The following is a 16,369-nucleotide window of genomic DNA, read 5'->3' as shown; positions in this document are numbered from 1 at the left end:
ACAAAGATATATTATAATCAAACTGTTGAAAATAAAAGATTAAGAGAGGATCTTGAAAACTGCAAAAGAAAAGAAAGATTCCATGTATAAGCAAGTTCCAAAAAGGCCAGCAGCAGATTTCTCAGGAGGAAACTTACAGGCCAAGAGTGGTATATATCGAAGTGCTGAAAGAAAAAACCCGCCAAATGATACTTTACCTGGTAAAGCTGTCCTTCACAAATGAAGGAGTAATAAAGACTTTCCCAAACAAAGTCTGAGGGATTCATCACCACCATATCTGCCTTACAAGATATGCTAAAGGGAGTTCTTCAAGTTGATAGAAATGGACGATACTTAGTTACATCAAAACGTATGAAAGTATAAAACTCACTGATAAAAGTAAGTGCACAGTCAAATTCAGAATACTTTACCCAACATAATCTAACAAATTTAGTGCAATATTTCTCAAAATTACCATGTCATTTTTCACAGAGCAAAAAAAAAAATCATAAAAATCATATAAAACCACACACACACACACACACACACACAAAAAAAAAAAAAAACAAAAAAAAAACAAAGAGGCAAAGCAATGTTGGCAATGGAACAAAACTGGAGATATCATACTATTTGACTTATAAATACTATATATACCACAAACATACAGTAATCAAAAGAATGGTACTGGCATAAAAATAGACACATAAACATATAAAGCCTAGAAATAAACCCATGTATTTATAGTTAATTAATTTTGAGAAAGATGTCAAGAACGTACAATAAGAAATGGACAGCTTCTTCAATAAATGGTGTTGTGAAACCTGGATATCCAAATGCAGGAAAATGAAATTAGACACTTCTCCAACATCATACAAAAAAATCTGGCCAGGCATGATGATTCATGCTTATAATCCTAGCACTTAGGCAGGGGGTGTGGGGGAGATGGCAGAGAATCACCTGAGCACAAGAATTCAAGACTGGCCTGAGCAAAAGCAAGACTCAGTCTCTATAAAAAATAAAAAAATAGCCAAGCATGGTAGCACATGCCTTTAGTCCCAGTTACTTGGGAGGCTGAGGCAGGAGGATTGCTCAAGCCCAGGAGTTCCAGGTTGCAGTGAGCTGTGATGGTAGCACTCTAGCCCAGGAGTCAGAGCAAGACCCTGTTCTGGAAAAGAAAAAAAAAAAAATTGATCCTAGTATTCAACTCTGAGATCTTTCAGATAACACAGGTCATTTTAGGCTCAAATTCTGTAAACAGCATATGGTATCTTAAAATTTCATTTTAAATGCAATTAAAGTTACATATCTTGAATTTATCAATACAAAATTCAACTTTTATTATTCTGTTGTACTTTCTTAAACATATACTGTGAGTCTAATACTAAATTTATCTTAAAATATTTAACTGGAAGTTTATGCTTTACAATTTTGAAAGACTTCTTCTACCATCCAGTTCTGTGTGGTTTGAGAAGCCTGATGTTCTTCTATTTCCTGTCCGTTAGACATGATGTTTTCTCCCTCTTTGGAAACTTTTAGGTTCTTCCTTTCAAACTTGATCTTTTGAAATTTCTCAACAATATGATTTTGAGTGAGTCTATTTTTATTCATTATAGTAAGAACCTGATGAGCTGTTTCAGTATGGTGACCCATATTTTGCATTAGTTATTTTTGGTTATTATTTTAAAACATTATGGAGGTACAAATATTTTTGGTTACGTGGATCACTTTTGCCTGAGTCATGGTCATAAGTGTGCCCACCATGCAGCTAGTGTTCACTGTACCTGTTAGGTAGGTTTTTGTTCATCCCCTCCTCCCCCGCCCCTTGATTTCCATCAAGTTTTACTACCTCTAAGCCAGTGGTTCTCAACCTTCCTAAGGCCTCCTAATGCCACGACCCTTTAATAAACTCCCTTATGTTTTGGTGACCCCCAAAACCATAAAAGTACTTTCGTTGCCAATTCATATCTGTAATTTTGCTACTGTTATGAATCGTAATGTAAAAATCTGATATGAAGGATGTATTTTCATTGTTACAAAGGGGTCACGACCCACAGGTTGAGAACCACTGCTCTAAGCACATTCGTGCCATTCAGTTAGTTCCAATTTAATAGTGAGTACACATAGGTCTGTTTTTAAATTCTACATCCAATATATGGCACTCAGGAAAGCATCCTAATTTTTCTAAGGCTCCCTCTGAGGCAGTGAGGTCACTACAACACCAAATTAATTTGGTTTGTGTGAGAGTTAAATGGAAAAAAAAAAAAGTCTGTGGATGATAGCATTTGTCACATGAAATGCTCCCCATATGGCCAATATTACTATTTGCACATTCACAGTGTACAACTTGATGTGTTGATATCTGCACATGTTGTGGTATTGCCAAATCTAGCCATTTAAACATGTACTACCTCACACAAGTTGTGTGGAGAAGATACATAAAATCTACTCCCAGCAATTTTAAGTGTGAGATACATAGTTACTAACCACAATTCCCCTGAAATAAGTTGGAGCGATGTATAGAGGGGATGCTATCAGGAAGGCCACAAACTACTTTGAGTACTCCAGTTTTGCTAGTCCAGGATCCCACATTGCAGGTGGTCATTACGTCCCTCAGTGCCCTCCCATATGCGGCTGCTCCACATTTTCTCCTTGTCTTGTGTGACAATGCTGGTGCTCATCCATGCCTCCTTCCCAGCCCCATTCTCTGCCAGGTGTCCCATCAACTGACAGACAGGAAGTTTTTATGGATCTAGCTAAGGCTAAGCAATCAGGCCTAAGTAACTTTGCTAGTGCAGTGGCCTGTGACTTTATAGTAATTTTTTCAAAAAATCAGAAATGAGGTGTTGCCATGTAGCTAATATTTTTATTGATTTATTTAACTCGCATAGATACAAAAAAATTAATATTTTGACTTTTGAGTTTCAAAAATTTAAGGGGGTACAAGTGTTTTTCTTACGTGGATACCTTGTATAAGTTTAAGTCAGAACATTTGGTATTCCCATCACCAGAATGTGTTCATTGTACCCAACAAGTTAAGTTTTTATCCCTCATTCTCCTACCCCTTCTTAGTTGCCAATGTCCCTTACATTTTTTATTCCAATGTGTACCCATCCTTTAGCTCACACTTACATCACGCCCCTGTCAGAATGCCCACTATTAAAAAGTCAAAAAGAACAATAGATTCTAGTATGTATTCAAAGAGAAAGGAATGCTTATATACTGTTAGTAAGACTGCAAATCAGTAAAACCTCTAAGGAAAAGAGTGTGGAGAATCCTCAAAGAAATAAATGTAGACCTACCATTGGATCCAGCAATCCAACACTGCTGGGTATCTACCCAAAGGAAAAGAAGTCAATTTTATAAAAAAGACTCTGCACTTGAATGTTGATCACAGTACAATCCGACATAGCCCCCTGAGTGCTAAGCACTTGCAGCTGCAGCCCTCCCTACAGGACGGAAGAGAACTTGCTGTCTGGCACAGTCAGTCCAGCCCGCAGGCTGAGGTCAGCACCCTTGGCGACCCTGAGGCACTGCGGGAAGAGCTAGCTCGAGAGCTGCAGCTACACGTTCTCACCACGGGCGGTCCCGCTACAGCTTCCAATGGTCTCTGCGCTCCGCCCCCTGTGAACACGTGCTGGGACGTGGTCCTGCCTGCGCCTGCACACTTGTGTTCAACGGCTTTCTTGGCCTTACTTGGTCTGAGGTGGGAGCAGTGAGGCTCCCGTGAAGTTGTTGACTGACCATGTGGGCTTCCTGGATTGAGCACAGACTCCGAGGAGGTGAGGAGGCGGTTGAAAGCCAAGAGGCCAGGCGATAGGATGGCTTCTGCAGTGAAGAAAATTTTGGGGTTAGAGAGTAAGAAGATCTAGGAGTCCCCAGGGAGACTCCATTCCCTGTGTCTTCTCCAGTCCCTATTACTGCGTCCACAAAAAACATCTTAGCAAAATTCAAGAAGCTGCCTTTGCTGGTGATGCAAAGAAAGTGGAGCAAATCCTTTCCTCCATGAAAAAAATGGTGTGGATGATACAGACAAGAACAGGTACTCGGAGGGGAGAGGCCGAGGCCATGGCTGGGCCAGCTGGGAGGTGGGGTGCGGCGTATCCCCCATTCCTGGGCCAGCCTCCCTCCTGTCACCCCCCATTTCCGGGCCAGCCCTCCCTCCTGTCCCCTAGGGGACTGGGCTTTCCTCTCTCCCCAGGCACCTGGGACCGGGAAACCTTGGAGGTTTTTTTTTTAAGTTTTAACAAAACTTAAGCAGGTTTACAATCCATGCATCATTCCCCTTCTAGAGATTTTATTGACAATTGTAAAATGATATCACTAACAAAATTAAGTATATGCAGTGTTTTTTTTTTTTTTTGTATTATTTATTCTTTTGTTTGTTTGTTCATCTGTTTTTGACAGAGTCTCACTTTGTCACCCTGGGGTTGATTACTAGGGCATTATAGTTCACGAAACTCTTGGGCTCCAGCAATCCTCTTGCCTTGGCCTCCTGAGTAGCTGGGATTACAGGTGCCTGCAACACTGTCTGGCTATTTTTAGAGATGGAGTCTCGCACTTGCTTAGGCTGTTCTCAAACTCCTGAGGTCAAGTGATCCACCTGCCTCTGCTCCTGGAGTGCTAGGATTACAGGCATGAGCCATCGCACCTGGCTTGCAATGTTTTATTTTTAACGTACATGCTTCAAAACACTATATTATAGAAAGACGAATAAAGAGAGAAATAATTTGGCCCAACTTCTGGGCTAAAACTTTTTCAGATAAAATTCAGTATCCATTTTTTTTTTTAAGCCAATACTTGGATATATCAATTTACTTCACGTAAGAGCACCATGTTTCAGGACTATTATTTCCATTTAATATTAACAAAAACAATCTGTACATAAAACCCAAAGGCAACCATATAGCATAATATGTAAAATGCGCAAATATACTTTAAAAATGCAAGTTATTCTATAGCATTTGCAATGCAGAACTTCATAGTAATTAAGCAATCTACCTCATTCTAACTAACTTAATAATCTTTTGCATGTATACCCAAGGCAAATGTAGAAGGCACAACTTAGTGTTGATGCTAAAGTGTATAACACACACCCTCAGATTATTTGAAGATATTAAAATAATTACCATGTTTGTATTTTATTAATGAGTCATCAACTCATTTCTAAAGCTTTATGGAGCATTAGATAGCTAACATGTCCTGTGGCCAGGAAAAACTGTTCCCTGAACTTAAAAGGTGAAGGACAAGATTGTATACTACTACCTTACATTAAAAAAAGAAATTTATATAATATGTATGTACACACATACACTAACATTACACATATGAAAGTTCCCATAATCCAAAGGGAGACCATTTCCTTATCATCAAAGGTTCCTATTACAGTATTTCATGACAGTTATTTTAAAATTACATACTTATTTACCACCTGTTTTTGTCAATCCTGCTACAGACAGACACTGAAATAGGCAATTTTCTTCTTCAAGGTAAAGACAATGTGTAATTTAGAAAGTCTTTCTCTTGAGATTGCACAGTGAAAGTTATCATTTAATTAAATATAAAAGCTTGCTGCTTTTAAATAAACTCTTTAAATCTACACAGGAATCAACCTATTAAAATCAATAAGAGCACTGGCTGTAACTCAATTCAAAATCTTTCAAACTCAGTCACAGTGCTCTTTGCCTTTTATTGCCCATCCCTGAGAGTAAAGATTCTATCAGTTTTAATTTTTTAGTAAGGTAAATAAATTTTACATTGTTAATAAAAACGATGTTGAAGAATGTTTTAAAAATATAAAATAAGCCCTATTTCATTTTAGTCCAAAAGAAATGAATAATAAATGCTCTTTATAAAGATCATCATTCATAAAAATTTTAAAGATTTGTATGTCAGTTTCTAATTTTCTTTTTAATGGGTAATTTCCTTTTTTTGCCATTCATGTAGCACTCATTTCTTTATAACCTATTATTTTATGCTATTTGTTAATAGGAGCAATTTGATACATAATGGAGAAAAAGTACAATATAAAACTTAAAGGAACTCTGAAGTCAGATGTATAATTAGAAGAGTTTAGAAGGTAAAAGAGTTTCACTGGAAATAATCTGGATGCTATTCAAGAAAGGCAAAAAATATCTATGGAAGGAACAATACATATGGTAAACATCCTCCTCATCTTTGGTTTAGCTTTCTTGACCAAAATCTTCTGTAAACTTCTTTAATTTCAACAAGTCATGTTCATTGACTGTGGGTTTTGTGTTGGAGAGTGACCTCAACATATCCGACATGCAAACCACTGGCTCCATGTCATTTCAATGGCACCAGGGTCGCCTGGAGAGCAGGGTGTTAGGAGATCATCTATGAGATTGTTAGGATCAACTAGGGAAGATCCACGAACCTTTTTAAAATGAGTAGCTGACTGTACTTTTCTAACAGGCTGCATAAGTGCATCACGTACAATGATGCTTATATCTGCCCCTGAATAACCATCAGTTTTCTTCCCAAGTTCTCGGAAGTCTGTTTCTATTAGACTGTTCTGAGTTGTCCCAAGGTGCAGTTTAAACATTGCTGCTGGGGCATGGGTTTCCGGCAGAGGAATATAAATTCGTTTCTCAAATCTTCGCCTAATGGCAGAATCCAGAACCCAGGGTATATTTGTAGCTCCCAGAACCAGAATTCCATCACTGTTCACACCAACTCCTTGCATTTGAACTAGGAACTCTGTCTTAATTCTACTAGCAGCTTCACTTTGATTTTCACTTCTTGAACCACACAAAGAATCAATTTCATCAATGAAGATAATGGAGGGCTTGTTCTCTCTGGCAAGTTGGTATAAATTCTTAACCAGTTTCTCACTTTCGCCTAGCCACTTTGAAACAAGATCACAGGAAGATATTGAAAAAAACGTTGAGTTGTTTGCTTCTGTTGCTACAGCTTTGGCTAAATAGGACTTTCCTGTTCCAGGTGGTCCAAATAATAGGATTCCCCTCCAAGATGTTCTTTTGCCTGTGAAAAGATGAGGAAATTTAATAGGCAGTATCACAGCTTCTTTAAGTGCTTCTTTGGCTCCTTCAAGACCAGCAACGTCGCTCCACTTCACATTGGGTCGTTCTATAACAATGGCACCTTGAAGTTTGTAGGATAATATTTAGAAATAAACTTATCCTACATCAAGCACACAAAGTAAATTCAGTGTGAGTTTAAAATGACATGCTTTTCTTCCAGAGGCTTAAGACGCTTGGACCCCCCCTGGGTTACTCACAGAGTTAGGCTCTTTGGAAAATTCCTTAGGCCTTTTCTCTGAAGCAGTACACCCCGTGAAGCCTGAGATCCAAGGGCATGCCGCCCTTCCTCAGAGATACGGACCAGAGGGTTGACATATGTTAACAACATATTGTCAGAGGTCTATAGGTGCTCTGCCCTGAAGGAAGGTCACAGTCGTTACTTCATACTGAGTAAACTGAGTGAATGCTTGAAGATTAACTCTGTTCCCCTATAGCTGTTTTCGTCTTTGTGCCCTGTTTGGAAAACTAGTCACTGTTTAGAGGAAGAGATTTACTACACAAGTGGTTACATTGATATGATAAATTTCCTTTCAAGTTCAAATTCAGCTAATAGATAATGGATTAGGTGTGTACGTGACTGGAAGAGTATAAAACTTAAACGTGGAATAAAGAACTTAGCTATATGCCATCAAATGGTGTATAGTCTGTTTCTTGACTTAATAATTACAGGAGCGAGTTTACACCTACAGCAAAGCTGCTGCTCGTTCACGTCTCGGTTCACGCAACATATTGGCATAGTCGGCAGGATCAGGGGATCCCGAAGGAGCAGTAAGACTTTCTGGACACTGGGCTGGAGGACGGCCGCCTCCACCAGGACGCCTCGGAGAGATCTTCGCTGAAGCCGTTTGAGGTAAGCTTGAGAACCCTGTAACTGGGACGGTGCAATTGCCACGCAGAGTACGTGGGACATCTCCAGCATATCAAGAAACATGGGAGGGAATAATATGAGTCTTCAGCTCTCTTCTTCTTTGGAGGACCAATATATTGCCATTTTAAAAACTCTGATTTCTGCCACTAAAATTCCGGTAAAAACCAGTAACCTGAGGGAACTTTTCCGTGTGGTTGTTAAGCATTGCCGCTGGTTTACACCTGACCGGAAAGTCCAGCTTAATTTAAAAGTCTGGAAGAAAGTGGATCAGGCTCTGCGTCGTGCCCACCAAGAAGGCAATTTTATAAGTAGGGTAATATGGGTAACATATCAGCTGTTTCAGACATGTTCTGAGCAAGATTCTGAGACTGAGGATATTGGCGCTGACGAGTGGCCACCCCCGCCTCCTTTGTCCGAGCTGGGTCAGTAAGACCAGACAGAACAGGTTGCGGAATATCTCAGAATAGAAACATGTATATGATATGCCACATTCCCATTCTAAATCCCAATCTAATAAGCCTCAAAAGTAATATGTGGGTGACTTAAAAAGTCTTGAAAGTGATGCAGAGACCTGTCCAGAATTAGTGGAAATGGCTGATGAATCAGCTCAAAAAGAGTCTGAGTTTGAACACCTTAAAAAGGTTATGGCTGAAAATTTTCATACAATGAATCAAAGAATTGCCTTCTTAGAAAAGAAGGGAGCTGCAATACTCTCCTCTAGAGCAAGCTCTAAAGCAGGTTCTTGTAAAGATGTGCTTCCACCTTACAAGCCTCTAACTCCTTCTGCACCAGCAGGTCCTATGGTCTGGAGGGAAGGCCCCTTCTATCCTGTGTGGCCTAATCCTCCAAATACTCGCTTCACAGTACGGCATCACTTTCCTTTAGATATTTCTGAATTGGCTATATCTAATGAAAACTCAGTTCAAATTTCAGAATCAGGTAATAATAAAGAGCCTGTTATTCAAGCATATCCTGTTTTCAGGGAAATTCAAGAGACTGGTCAATCAGGAGTTGCTCAGCATGCTCCTATACAAATAAAAATTTTAAGAACAATGAAAGATGCCGTTTTCGCCTATGGACCCACGTCACCCTTCGTAATTGGCATTTTAAATTCATATTGCACAAATCATATTTTTATTCCTGCTGACTGGGAAACTTTAGCTCGTACTACCTTGAGCCCTGGTCAGTTTTTACAATTTAAGGCTTGGTGGCTGGAAGAGGCAATTTTGCAAAATCGAGCTCAGGGAACTCCAGTTAACTCTTTAATGGGTTCTGGCCCTGTGGCTGACATTCACCAACAGCTGCAATTAACACAAGATTTATTAATGCAGGTTAAAGATGTTTGTATTAGAGCTTGGCAAAGACTAGAGGGAAAAGATGGGGTTAAACAATTTTTTACAAAAATCATGCAAGCAAACAATGAACCATACTCTGAATTTGTAGCTAGACTTCAGACAGCAATTGAAAGGTCTGTTCCTGGAGAACAGGCCAGACAGATGCTTCTATTACAATTAGCATTTGAGAATGCCAATTCAGATTGTAAGTTAGCCCTGACCCCCGTCAAGAATCAGGACAATGTTTCCATTGAACAATATCTCCGCACTTGTAGGGATATTGGTTCTGGAGCATTTCAGGCAAAGCTTAATGCTGCCGCTTTGGCGGAGGCACTTAATGGGACTAAAAAGAAGGCAAAATGTTTCAATTGTGGGAAAATAGGGCATCTGCGTTCTGAATGTCGCAAGGCTAAAATTGAGAGTACTACAGCTGCGGTAACTCAGAATGTTAAGCTGCAAGCACCTGGCCTATGCCGCCGCTGTGGAAAAGGTAAACATTGGACTAATGAATGTAGATCTGTTAGAGATAAAGACGGCAAACTCCTGCCGCCCAAAGTAGAATTTATTCCAGCTCAGGAATCAAAAAACGGGATATCAGGCCCAGCTCGGGGCCTGAAAACAAATTCGAGCAATTAAGGTCCATTTCCAGTGGACAATGGGGTAACACATGCACAGGCGAATCAGAACAATTAATTGAAATAGAGCCTGTAAAATTACATGTTCAAGATCTCTTTCATGCAACTCAAGGAAGTGCAGCATTAGACATACCAATACTATATGAGGAAGAAATCTTAGCTGGACAAAAACCTAGAAAACTTCAGACTGGAATATATGGCCCTATTCCACCAGCCTCTGTGGGACTTATTTTAGGTAGAAGCAGTTTAACAATGGAAGGTTTGAACATACATCCTGGAGTTATTGATTCTGATTTTCAAGGGGAAATTATGCTTATGGCTTCTTCTACTCAAAATATAAAATTAAAAGCTGGTCGAAGAATTGCACAAATTTTAATACTGCCCTATTACAAAGGACAGGCCGCTCCCATAAAGCGGGAAGGTGGCTTTGGCAGCACAGGAAAACAGGTTTTTTGGCACACTTTCCTTAATGACTCTAGACCTCAGTGTACAGTAACTTTTGCTGACAAAATAACAATTACTGGACTAGTAGATTCAGGAGCTGATGTTTCGATAATTGCTTCCTACATGTGGCCTAAGGGCTGGCCAAAAAAGAAAATCTAGGCTACTTTTGTTGGTATGGGAACTTTAACTGATATTGAACAAAGTACAGATATTTTAAACTGCTCTGGCCCTGAGGGTCAGGAAGCTCAACTACGCCCTTATGTGGCTCCTATTGCATTATCTATTTGGGGCAGAGATCTTTTATAACAGTGGGGAGCTATGATTACTATTCCAACTATTTCCAAACCAGCCAAGACTATAATGATGAATATGGGTTATAATCCCATTGACCCCACTCCTACTTTAAAACCTGAAATTGTAAGAATGGGAAATGACAAAACTGGACTAGGCTTGCCTGCTCTTCATGAGGGTTTTATATAGAGGCTCCTGTTCAGCGCTTCGCCCTCCCGTTAAAATGGTTAACAGATAAACCGATATGGGTTGAACAGTGGCCGCTCCCTTATGAAAAATTAGAAGTGCTTCATAATATAGTTCAAGACCAGTTAAAAGCAGGCCATATAATGCCCAGTACCAGTCAATGGAATAGCCCAGTATTTCTAGTAAAAAAGAAATCTGGGAAATGGAGAATGGTGACTGATTTAAGACGAATCAATGCAATTATTTCTCCGATGGGAAACTCCCAATCTGGAATACCTAACCCTTCTCTAATTCCTAAAACTTATTCTATCATCATAATTGATTTAAAAGACTGTTTCTTTACCATTCCCCTTCATCCTGAAGATGCTGAAAGATTTGCTTTCACTATTCCTGCCTTGAACTCAGAAAAACCTGCAAGACGCTTCCATTGGAAGGTCCTTCCTCAAGGCATGTTGAATAGCCCCACCTTATGTCAACTTTTTGTAAATCAGCCTTTAGCGATAGTAAGGACACTTTTCCCGGAGGGTATGTGCTTACATTATATGGATGATATCTTTTTTTGTGTGTGTGTGTGGGTTTTGGCCGGGGCTGGGTTTGATCCTGCCACCTTCGGCATATGGGACCGGCGCCCTACCACTTTGAGCCACAAGCGCCGCCCAATATGGATGATATCTTAATAGCACACCCTGATAAGGAAAAGTTACAACAGATGTTTGAAACTGTAAAGAAAAACTGCCAGCAGTTTGGACTTGTAATTTCTGAGGACAAAATACAGTGTACAGATCCATGGGAGTATTTAGGATATAAAATAACTAGACAAAAAATAATTCCACAAAAGGTAACTATTAGAAGAGATACTTTAAAAACTCTGAATGATTTTCAAAAACTATTAGGAGATATAAATTGGATTAGACCTAGTTTAGGAATTCCCACATATGCTCTAAAAAATTTGTTTGCAACTTTAGAAGGACCAGCTGATTTAAAAAGCCCTAGAGTATTAACTGCTGAGGCAGAAAAAGAATTACAGTGGATAGAACAGCATATCCAGCAATCTCAGATAGATAGAATTGATGAAGTCGGTCATTTTTATTTATATGTGTTTCCTTCCAATCATTCTCCTACTGGACTGTTAACACAAGAAAATAATTTTATAGAATGGTGTTTTCTACCTAACAAGACAGTTAAGAAAATGGAAACATATATATACAAAATAGCCGCAATAATTTTAAAAGGACGTCAAAGATTTAGACAATTAATTGGTAAAGACCCAGAAAAAATATTTGTGCCTCTTACTAATTCTCAAATTAATAATTTATTTATCTTCAACATTGAATGGCAAATCGCTCTTTCAGATTACCTAGGAATTATAGATAACCATTATACTAAGGATAAAAGAATTCAATTTCTTAAAAAAACCAATTGGATATTACCAAAAGTTATTAAAGAACATCCGTTAGATAATGCTCTCACCTTTTATACTGATGCTAACAAGAAAGGAATTGCAGGATATATAGGAGAAAAAATACAAAAGGTCGAACAGTCTCCTTATCAATCTGTTCAGAAAGCTGAATTATTTGCTATACTAATGCTACTAAGTGATTATCCAGATCGAGAGATAAATATTATTAGTGACTCAATCTTTTGTACAATTGTAGTACAAAACATTGAGACTGTTACTTTAACTGAAAATAATTCAGAATTAAATGTGTTGTTTCACAAACTACAAAAGTTAGTAAGAACCAGAGTAAAAGGTATTTATATTACACATATTAGAGCCCATACAGGATTACCCGGACCTTTATCAGAAGGCAATCATATGGTAGATCAATTAATAGGGTCAGTACTTACTGCCCAACAAGAACATAATATTCATCATTCTAATGCAAGATCATTAAAACAGAGACATGGCATCAGTTGGCACTCTGCCAGAGCCATAGTCCGATCTTGCCCCTCTTGCCAACCTTTAGTAGCACCTCCTTTACCCAAGGGAGTTAATCCTAGAGGATTGAAATCTAATCAACTATGGCAAATGGATGTGACTCAATTTCCAGAATTTGGTAAGACGAAATATATACATCATACTGTAGATACTTATTCTCATTTTTCATGGGCAACAGCATTATCATCGGAAAAAGCAGATGCTGTTATTACACATCTATTAGAATGCTTTGCTATTATGGGGAAACCTGAAACTATAAAAACAGATAATGGATCAGCATATATTTCAAATAAATGCAGAGAATTTTTTAATCTCCATCAAATAAATCTTTTAACAGGTATTCCTCAAAATAGCCAGGGTCAGGCTATAATAGAAAGACAGAATAGAACATTAAAAGATATGCTCAAAAGACAGAAGGGGGAAGGACAGTATACCACCCCAAAAAACAGATTATCTTCATCACTATTTACTTTAAATTTTTTAAATTTGAATGATGAAAATGAAACTCCAGCATTTAAGCAGTGGAGTGTGGTTACACCCTCATCTATTGACCAACCAGTATATTACAAGGACAACATCAATAATCTGTGGATCCCCGCCACTGTGGTAAAATGGGGAAGGGGATTTGCTTATATTTCCACAGGAGACCGTGACTTTTGGGTTCCAGATAAAAATATTAAACTCAGAAGAGTTACCCATGAAGAAACAACGACAGAGAAATCGGATGAAAATTCGAGTGAACAAATTAGCCACGAGATTCCAGCGTCTAACCTTGACCCACGAGAATGGAAAGAAGAAAAAGATGACATCAGAACACCCAGAAATGGTGACCATGCAACAAATGCAGAAACTGGGGAAAGCCGCTGTGACAATTATACGCAAACAAAAGCGTAAGTTAACACCTGTAAATATTTTTTTAGCAATGTTTGCTTTCCTTATGTCAACTGTAGAAGGAAAGGAATTTCATTATTGGACATATGTCCCTAATCCACCGCTACTGCGAGGGGTTAGTTGGACAGAACCCACAGTCCCCGTATTTACAAATGAATCTGTCTGGCTCCCAGGACCTTTTAATACCCGAGGACCATTTAAACCTGAAGAAGAGGGAATGAAGCTTGTTAATTATACTTCAGGGGTCACTGGTCCTCCTATTTGCTTTGGTCAACAATATCAGTGTTTAAATATATCTGTACAGTACTGGCTAAGTCATTATGACCGGCCAGCTTCTGGGAATGATGTCAAACGTGAGATGTTTATGCTAAGTGCTAATTCCATCTCTCGTTTTATCCCGGGTTTTACTCCTATAGATGTGGAAGCTCCTCCTTGTAAGGAGCACAGTTTTACATTACAAAGGGAATGGGTGCATTGGACTCGATGTAAAGGAAATCAAACTTTTTTCTTAACTAATACTTCTAAAGGTCCTATAATGGACTGGAGTCCAAAGGCAACTTTACTGGACAGCAATAAGGGACCTATTAACATTGAGTTGCCAAGAGATGAGTTTACCTATCTTATAAATAAAAATAAAATCAGTATTAATATGACAACACCTATGAGTTGGACAGATGTTGGGTTTGCACCCCCCGCACCTGGAATTTATGGCTTTCCTAAACAAAATCATTTGTGGACAGTAGCAGCAGCTCTAAAACCTATGAAGGGTTGGACTGGTGGATTGTTTTATCATCAAACCACCACATCTCATACTTATGGTATGAAATTTACATTCAAGCTTGTGTTCAATTACCCTTTGTGTGGCTTAAAGGCAACATAAAGTGGAATGAAAAAACAGGAGAATTATTTTGTCCTGTGTGTCAACTGTTTACTTGTATTAATAGTTCTCTAAGTTTTAATCCTCAAAAGGAACAGCTGTATTTGTTGAGAGCCAGGACAGGTGTGTGGATGCCAGTGAATTTGACCAGACCGTGGCAAGAATCTCCTGCCCTGACAGTTCTTCAACTTCTGGCTGATGGAGTTTTGAGAGGAACGAAGAAATTTATTAGACTTTTGATTGCTAATTGGCATAAAGACTCTGAACAATTATGGACTGCTCAAAAACAAATTGACACGGAGTTATATAATGAAATTGCTGATTTAGAACAAGCTGTTGTTATGTTAGGGGATGAATTATTTAGCTTAAAGAAACAAATGAAGTTGAAATGTGATTGGAATATAACTACTTTTTGTATAACCCCTGTTAAATATAGTGAGAGTAAATTTCCTTGGGAGATTGTTAAAAAGCATTTGTTAAACCATGATAATTCGACTAAGGAAATTGTAAATTTACAACATGAGATATATTCCACTTTTGAAAATAAGTTACAAAGAATAGATGGAGATCAGATTTTACAAGGCATAGCTGATGGAATTGAACCAATGAATCCTATCCCAAAAATACAAGGACTTATAGGAAGTTCTGTAGGATCATTAGCATTATTTTTAATTATTGGATTCATTTTATATTTGATTTACGAGTGAAGCATGCACAAAGAGAAAATGAACGTTATGCGCAAGTGTTTGCTTTAATGATGACAGATATGAATAGTGTTCATCAAAAACAAAAGGGGGAAATGTAGGATAATATTTAGAAATAAACTTATCCTACATCAAGCACACAAAGTAAATTCAGTGTGAGTTTAAAATGACATGCTTTTCTTCCAGAGGCTTAAGACGCTTGAACCCCCCTGGGTTACTCACAGAGTTAGGCTCTTTGGAAAATTCCTTAGGCCTTTTCTCTGAAGCAGTACACCCCGTGAAGCCTGAGATCCAAGGGCATGCCGCCCTTCCTCAGAGATACATATGTTAACAACATATTGTCAGAGGTCTATAGGTGCTCTGCCCTGAAGGAAGGTCACAGTCGTTACTTCATACTGAGTAAACTGAGTGAATGCTTGAAGATTAACTCTGTTCCCCTATAGCTGTTTTCATCTTTGTGCCCTGCTCGGAAAACTAGTCACTGTTTAGAGGAAGAGATTTACTACACAAGTGGTTACATTGATATGATAAATTTCCTTTCAAGTTCAAATTCAGCTAATAGATAATGGATTAGGTGTGTACGTGACTGGAAGAGTATAAAACTTAAACGTGGAATAAAGAACTTTGCTATATGCCGTCAAACGGTGTATAGTCTGTTTCTTGACTTAATAATTACAGGAGCGAGTTTACACCTACAGCAAAGCTGCTGCTCGTTCGCGTCTCGGTTCGCGCAACAAAGTTGATTCTGTATTTTCTTTTTTTCAGGGTCATCAGATTCTCCTTCCCCATCACTGTCATTCCCTTTCTCATCTGCTGGACTCGGCTGTCACTCCTTCACAGGCTTCTGTGTTTTTTTCTCTTTATTTTTTAGGTACTCCTTAAGCTTTTCTGTTCTATCAAGATATGCAGAAGTACAGAAGTACATTTTGCCCTGATGCTTTGCTTGGCTTTTTCTCCCTGTGCTTCATATTTAACTACATGGAGAAAATACTGAGTGGCATGTTGACAGAGCTGAAGGGCTTCTTCGTAGTTCCCCACTTTGTCTTCTTGGGCTGCTTTGCTAGCAAGATCTATTGCTTTCTGGAGGTTGTTGGAAGTGGATGCCATGGCGGAGATCCAAGGCAGTTCCCTGGGGGTCGGGGGTGAAGGAGGCTTGAGAA

The 16,369-nt window shown here is 38.8% G+C and overlaps 1 pseudogene; it reads right to left on the bottom strand.

The window, feature by feature from the left end:
• Nucleotides 1–6,072: 6,072 nt before the first annotated feature.
• On the bottom strand, nucleotides 6,073–16,369 carry LOC128572293 (vacuolar protein sorting-associated protein 4B-like; annotated as a pseudogene).

This window comes from Nycticebus coucang, chromosome 20, assembly GCF_027406575.1.
Source record: "Nycticebus coucang isolate mNycCou1 chromosome 20, mNycCou1.pri, whole genome shotgun sequence".
NCBI classification, from domain to species: domain Eukaryota; kingdom Metazoa; phylum Chordata; class Mammalia; order Primates; family Lorisidae; genus Nycticebus; species Nycticebus coucang.
The sequence above is the reverse complement of the archived record's forward strand: the minus strand, read 5'-3'. Positions and strand labels throughout refer to the sequence as shown.